Source organism: Pteropus alecto, unplaced genomic scaffold (assembly GCF_000325575.1).
Source record: "Pteropus alecto unplaced genomic scaffold, ASM32557v1 scaffold138, whole genome shotgun sequence".
NCBI classification, from domain to species: Eukaryota; Metazoa; Chordata; class Mammalia; order Chiroptera; family Pteropodidae; genus Pteropus; species Pteropus alecto.
The window spans coordinates 1,594,428-1,602,374 of record NW_006441525.1 but is presented as its reverse complement, the minus strand read 5'-3'; the positions used below and the strand labels follow the sequence as shown (position 1 = coordinate 1,602,374).

The 7,947-nt window shown below is 39.7% G+C and overlaps 1 protein-coding gene across 20 annotated transcripts in view; it reads left to right on the top strand.

The window, feature by feature from the left end:
- CUNH9orf3 (chromosome unknown C9orf3 homolog) overlaps nucleotides 1-7,947 on the top strand; it is a 335,956-nt gene that overhangs the window by 249,457 nt on the left and 78,552 nt on the right. The window lies entirely within an intron of this gene.

Below are 7,947 nucleotides of genomic sequence, written 5' to 3'. Positions count from 1 at the left end.
GTGAAGCAGAGCAAAGGGAGGGAGGACAGATCCTTTTTCACAGAGCGGGGAGGGATGGGGGGAGGGAGGAGAGAGAGAGAGAGAGAAGTGTGTGGGAGGGGGCTGTTCTAATATGGAGACAGCTGGGCCTGGGTAGCCTTAAACATGGATTTAATCCACTCCTGGGGGAAACATCCTACAAAAGGTAAAGAGATTAACAGCCAATCAGTTCTGGCCCTTCCCATTGTTTACCTGGAATACCTTGTATGGATCTAAATGTTTGGTGAACAAACATTCTGGAAAATAGCTTTCTCATATATCATTTATATTTGAGACAGCCACCCCACCCCTAACTGTGATAGATTTTACTTTCATTATCCTCTGTGTGTGTGTGTGTGTGATCTTACTTCTGAATAGAGGTAGAATGATTCAGACCCATTCTTCTTACTTGCAGATTGTGACTAAATTGTGTACCTTTGGGAGGCCAGATGACGGGCAACCCAGTCTGAGTGCCAAAGTTTTTAAAAATAGACATTCTGGAAAAAGAAAACTAGACATGCCAAGGGTCACAGACTCTTGATGCCTAACCTCCTTGAACGGCACTGTGGAGCACAGGTTCTCTATGTGCATAGACTCACAGATACCATACCCATTCCATTTTACAGAATAACTGAAGGGACCCAGACATATGTGTTTGCTTTTCAAGCTCATGAAATGTCAACATATATGTTTGTGCTTCTAGTTAATTAGTAATATCTTTTGTAAGGTATTTCTAGATTAGTTTTCCTATAGCATCAATGTAGTGTGTCTTTTCTAAACAAGGAAGCCCATTTTGTGAGAACACGGTGCCCAAGACTCAAAGGACGTTCAACCTGGGTTGCTTCCTGTTTGCAACAGTAGCTTTTATACACAGCGCAAAGGGTCTTTTGCATTGGTACACACTGTCCCCTAATCCTAGCCATCAATCTTCCAAATGCAAATGTTTGTTTCCAGGGAATAAATGGCAGACATCGACATAATCAGAACATTGTTTGCAGGGGATAAGTGGGCAATACTACCTCATGTATACAGCCTTCCAGGTCAGCACTAAATTTAGGTTCCCTGAAGACAAGGATCTATGCTCTTTTCACTCAGGACCCAGAATCTTATTAACCATGAACATGGAAAAAACTCCCAAAAGTCAAATATCCATTCTTACCTCCCTTTTGGGTGATGTTGAGATCTTCTACTTCTTTTTAAGCACGCACATGTGTGCTTAACTAATCTTGCGAAGAAGTTTAGGCCTAAGTGTAAGGTATAAAAAATGCTGTCTTAGGTCAGCCTGACAGCCCAGCCCACCCAGCATTGTGTCTCCTATCTGCCCGAAGGCACTTAATGTAATAGAACATAAGAGGTGGCTGTCCTTTGTGGCAGTAACCTTGAAATTTCGATGTCTCCCAAACATCTGAAATTTTTCATAGTAACTTTTTAGAGATGGATCATCATTAAAATGATCTAAACCAGTAGTTCGCAATACTGGCTGCAAAATGGAATCCCTGGGGAGTGGGGAGTTGGGTTGGGAGAGGGTTTTAAAAAAGGACTGATGTCTGGGTCTCACTCTCAGAGATGAGACTCTAAGTGGTCTGGAGTGCCACCTGGGCATTGGGATTTATAAATCTCCCTGGTGATTCTAATAAGCAGTCAGGGGCAGGAATCACTGATCTGCAGCCACTCTTATATAATTTTATATTTCACCTGTGAGCCTCTTTAAGTTTATAGTGTCCACGAATCTTAATCTCCTGTAAAGAATTGCAGACATACCGGTGTTGAGGGGGATATACTGACATCTCTTTTCTAAAATGGCTGTTTCAATAGACTTTTGTGGTATGGGATTATATTTTATGGGCTTTGTTTTGATCTGAGGTTGAGCTGATCTACATAATAAAAAAATATTTAAAAGCAAGATGGTCATGCTAGATGTTCCCTAAGCTCTGGCGCTAGAGTAGAAAGAGCACTACGTTTTCAGCCAGGACATGTAAGTGATAATATGAAGTCCTAAAGGTACTAAAATTTCCTGAGACTCAGTCTCTTCATCCTGAAGATGCAACCATGTGAGACATAAGTAGAACAGTTTGTATGTGGAAGTGCTTTGTAAACTGTTCAGTCCTGTACAGAATTGGCCACTCTGGTTCTTTCTACCTGTTCTGAGGTTCCATGGTCTCAGATATATGTAGTACTTAAGTACTTTTTTTGTCTTTAGGTCACTTCCCTTCATATTCTATGATGTTGTTTGCCTCTTAGTTCCAGGAGTCTTGAATTTGATAAATAACAACTGCCTCCTCTTGTAAGAACATCACATATGTTATTTGATCTTCACAACTCTATGAGAAAGGAGGCCCAGAAAGCGAATATATGGCAGAGCCTGGATTCAAACCCAGACAGGCTTTGTGTGTGCTCCTTATACTGTGTCTCACTACCGCCCGGTCATACTATCTTGAGGACAGGGATGGTGCCTTATTCATCTTTGTGTTCACAAAGTTGAGTGCTCTGTTTTGCAGAGGGCACTCAGTATGTTTGTTAAGTGAATAACCCATCTATATGTCCAATTTACATTCCTCTTCCTGCAATCTAAGCCCATTTTCTCTGGTTTTGATATCAAAAAGAGATAAAATACTTGGTTAACATTTTTGTATAGTATTATATTTTTTTAAATAGTTCTTGTTCTTGAATTTTATAAGTAGGGTATAATCATATGTCCTTACCTTCTACACTTCACCTCTAAATGTTGTTAATGGAGAGATTTATTAGAACCAGAAAATTTTTCTAGACTTTCTACCCCTAAAAAAGAAAAAGAAAGTTAAAGAAAGAAAAAATAAACCCAGTATATTTTATTTATTCATACTCCTCTTTATCCAAAATGGACTTAAGGCAGCTTCCAAAGCAAAATCTAGCATAATCAAAAATAAAATAAGAAAAATGAAGAATGTGAAAATAATGGTAGGAAATAAGTTGGGGCAGGAATTAAATTAGCATGTAATATGCACCCCCTAAAGTTCCTGTGCTTGGCTTAAAGTAGGGTAACAGAGCTTTCTAAAAGAGAGGAAAGGGAACATTCTCAGGGTCCATGAGGTAAAATAAACCAGTTGCTTAAGTCCAACTATTGCTGATGTTGATACCAGGGAGAAGTTTTTCCTGTGTGTCCTCACAGAAAACTACTATTTAATGTAATAAACAACCCTCTAAAACCATCCTTACAGTAAACATTGTGATGGATTTTATGGGGCCGTTTCTTATAAGGCTCTGCTATAAAGGTTGATGGCTCCTTACTAGAATATAATGCATTAAAAGGAATTTCATAGAGCACCAGTAAGACGCAGTGCAGCGCCAGCTGTATCGTGGTCTGCCCTGATCAGAGAAGATCTCAGGTAGGAGTTTGGGCATTAGAAAAAACCTGTGAACCTCCTGACAACTGATTTGTGTGAGGAATGATGGGGGGACAGCATGTGATGTAGCCGTGTTTTTCCGTAGGGGGCTAATAGCTGACAGCTAATGTTTCATCAGGTTCTAAGGGCGGAGGGGTCAAGATATGAAAGAACTGAGCATGCTCCCTCGGACAAGTTCTGTATAAGGTTTTGAGCAACAGTGAGCTCAGGGTTATAGTTACTGAGAGAAAGAGGTTCGGTTAGCCAGGTCAATGCAGAGCAAAAGTGGGATGGATTTCCTTTTTAGAAAACCGTGTTTTATAAGGACTTCCACTAAGAGGTCCATTTAACAGGGCCAAAATCCTCTTCAGAAAGAAGTTAGGTTTTCATTCTAACACAGAGGCAACATGGGCAGTAATATAAATTATACACAATTTTTCTAAAATCAGCTAAAAAATAGCATAAAGGAATGTTACATTTAAAAAAACGATAGAGCAAAACTTAAAGTCATTAATGTTCGATAGCTTTGCCCCTAATCTTTACTTGTTATTATTTGCAACTTAAATTAACCTTGAGTTTATTTCCAGACCTGTATAGACTCTTACTTTGTAATTCACCCCAAATACATGTTGGCTATAGAGCCCTTCTGAAGCCAGCCAAAGCTTCAGGACCTCTCTACCTTGTTTGGTATTAAAAGGTCTTTTGACTTCTTAGAGTGGACAGTGCCCAAGGGTGTGTCCTTTGCCATCTGATGTAGTTTGGTCTAATTAAAGGGCTCCCCTTGTCTGCCCTTCTGGCCTTCTGATTGACTAGTAAGGTATGCTGATGCTTTTCATTCTGTCTATTGTACCTCATCACGAGGCAGAAGCACACATCCATATAAACAATATGAAATTGGTGTCACTATCATTTTCCAATGAAAGAAGTCATTTCTTCTCTAAAACAAATCAGAAGAAAACAGAAAAAAGTTTTCCCTCCGAAAGTAATCTCCAGCCGCTAGGTTAAGTAATGCTTTTATTTCAGAGCAATGGCATTTTCCTCAGCCTCTGAAAATTGTCTTCAGCTATTACAAACTGCTTTGACAAGAAAGTTTCTTAGAACAGCTTCCTTTCAAAACTTGCATCTCTACTGGACAAAGCATTTTTATAGACATAATTCAAATAGAAAACATCTGTTTTTGAAAGATAGCTTTCAAGTGCTTTCACCACATTCTCAAAGGTAGTTATTAGAGTATCCATCCTTGACTACAGAATTCCAGTTTTTAAAAAGTCACCTTCCTCCAGTTTCCCCACACCCTATCTTCACTGGGGTCAGCCCCTGAAGAAAGGGAGATTCAGGTAGACAAAAAGAAGAAATATTTTGAGGTTATTATATTGAGTACAGCAAGAATTAATATTTTTCCAGTGTCATGCAATATGTTAAATTTTTATTCTGTTACATTCAGCTCCTAACACCAATTTGGAATATAATTTTAGTGATTACTATATGAGGGAATTAGGAACCTTTATTTCTCAGTTCCTTTTTTTTTTCTAAAAAATGTCATTTGAGAAGTACGCTAGCAATAACTGATGTCCCATGGTCTCTTTCAAAAATTGCATAATTCTCTGCTCTTTATTAATTAAGATTTTTTAGTGGAGAAACTAACAGTTAATTAGAAAGATCTTCATCTTAAGACTCCCCTCCTTGAAATTTTACATGCCTTTCATTCAGTCCTTTGTTTCTTTCCCTTTATATTTAGTCACTTAACATATTTATTGAGCATTTACTATGTGCCAGGTCATACTTTTAGTGATTGGACAAAAATCAAGAACAAAAGACAGAATCTCTTTCTTCCTGGATCTTAAAGTCCAGTCAGGAAAACAGACATTCAAAAAATTAATTTAAAAAATAGCTATGAGAAGTGTACAACACAAAGAGTGAACCCTCATGTAAACTATGGATTTTGATTAATAATAGTGTATCAAATATTGGTTCATAAGTTGTAACAAATGCCCCACAGGAATGCAAGATGTTAATAATAAAGGAAACTGTGTGTTATGTTGGCATATCAGAACTCTGCCTTCAGTGCAAATTTTTTTAACTGCTGTAAAAGCTAAAGTCTCTTCATTAAAAATAAAAATGTTAAATAGCTATAAAAGATAAGCACTTTGTAGGAAATAAACAGGATGCTATTAGAAAGAATAGTGGAGTGACATAATTTGGATCAGGGAGTAAAGAAAGTGTTGTTTAAGCCCAGACCTAGAGAAGCAGGAGCCTACTAGGCAAAGAAGAGAAGGAAACACATTCTCAGTAAAGCAAAGTGATATGTGAACTACCTTTGCAAATATTGTTCTGGTTTCTCTATAGAGGATGGATTGTGGGAGTGGGGTTGAGAGGCAAGAGTATAAAAGAGACAAGTTAGGAGGCACTTAGAATGGACCACTGCTTCCCCTCCCGACTCCAAGTACTAGAAGAGCAGTGACAGTGGGATGTTTCCTTGCCTCAGTTTATGCCAGAAACAATTAGGTTCTCATGGGTTGGGTGCTAGGAAAAAAGGAGTCTGTCAATGGCAGCAAGAAAGTGTTCCCAGGTCTCAATTCCCAAGATCTTTCCAGTGGCTCAGTGGGATTTATAGAATGAGGAACAATCGCTTGTGTGTTTGTGTGTGTGTCTGCAACCAGGTGAGAATTATAAGGGGCGAGGAAAGCCTTTAAGTACTAACTACCCAGCTGTAACAACAGATTTTCATAGAAGTCTAAGATTTAATTTGCAGTAGTTATCTTTATTCCTGCTACTGGATTTTTGAAATTTATTTATTTATTTTTTTTGTTTGTTTGTTTCTTTAAAGACTACATGTTTTAAAATTGTTGCTAAATCAACAAAGAGGACACTTAAGTAAAGTCCATTTAGGCAGGGCACTGGTTTAGTACATCAGTATTGAACTGTTTGTTTCGGAGTTCTTAGGGATGGTGAAGTTTCAGGGAAAACAATTTTAGTGGATATGTCAGCCTGTAATAGATTTCTTTTGAATCCGAAACTGCTTTTTTATTATTAAAATTATTGGGGTGACATCGGTTAATAAAATCACATAGGTTTCAAGTGTACAACTCAATAACACATCACATGCATATTGCATTCCGTGTTCACCACCCAAAGTTAAATTTCCTTCGGTTATTAGTAACGTGGAAGCTGTTTTATTTCCTTTTAAAATTAATCTGCTCTGCAGTTACATAATCCAGTTCATCATTTGTCTGTTTTACCTGCTTATGTGTATGTGCACTAGATATTTGTAAGTCAGTAACTATTTTTATGCATTTCTTTTATGGTAGAAAAATTGTATATGATGGTTGTACATTATATATAAGAACTTCTGATAACATTGAAAAATCCTTAGCAAAGGAGAATGCATTTTTGTAGCACTTAGCTAATAAGGATACAAAATGGTTAATATATCTAACTATAGTTTTGTATTCCTGGAAACATTAAGTCAAGAATTCCCAATTTGAGCAGACCTGTTGTTTATTTTAGAAAATAGAAGTGCATCATCAATGTAATTTTAAGTAGCTCAGTTGTGAATACGGGATGAAGGGATAAAATAAAGTTTTCCACTGTGATGTCTCCATTAAGAAGCTCCTCTTTGTGTAAAATACTCCATGGCAAAGTTGCTTCTATTTAAAGTAGTGAGTTTGATCTTGGCTTTGATCTAAAGCTTTTGATCTTGAAAGAAGGATGGAGTAGCAATAAAGAGAGGGCAAGGCAGATTTTCTTTAAAGAAATGTGATAAAGTTAAAGGGATGGTCAAGATTAGCAAACACGAGTGCGACCCGACTCCTTCCTAAGCGCTCACGCCGGAATCTGTTTCAGCCAATTTCTGATGCGGATGGGAAGGAAAGCCTTTTGGGAGTCGGCAGAAAACCTTGGGGCATCATACACTTTTATAAACTAGTTGGAAACTTTCCCCCTAATTATGAAGACATTGCCCCCCTTTTAAATTCTCCCCAGTCGCTCTGAGGGAACCACGGGCCGGGCGAGTGCGGCGCTGACTGTGCTTAGCCAGAGCGCATTCGCTCCCGCGACTCGCGGGTAGAGCGCGGGCTCGCCCTATAACGCGCTCCCGGCTTCTACTCCAAAGAGGTCACCTGCCACCGCCCAGGAGGCCGGAGGGGCCATTGAGAAACAGCTACTTAAACATTTCATCCGCTCCCAGAGAAAACTCCATTAGGAAAGTTCCTTTCCCTCCGCGAAGGCTATCTGGACACTTAGGTTTCTGACCCGAGAAGCGAGTTCAGGCTGGCCGCGGAGGTGAGGTCGCTTTTCGTGCTAAACCCTTTTGCTCGCGGGCGAGCAGCACTTCAGCTCCCAAGGCGGCCAAGAAACGCTTTCGCGGGTACCCAAGGGCTTGCGGAGGTGAGGGCTAGAAAGGTAAGGCGTGCGCGCCGGGGTCGGTCCGCGTATTGGAGCGCGGGCGCGGGCCGGACCCGGGAGAGGACGAAAGATGTTCGCAAAGAGAACAATAAAATCGCGGGCGCGCTGGCGGGGGCGGGGGCGACCTGCGGCGAGCGCGGCGCCTATACCTTTAAGGCAGGCC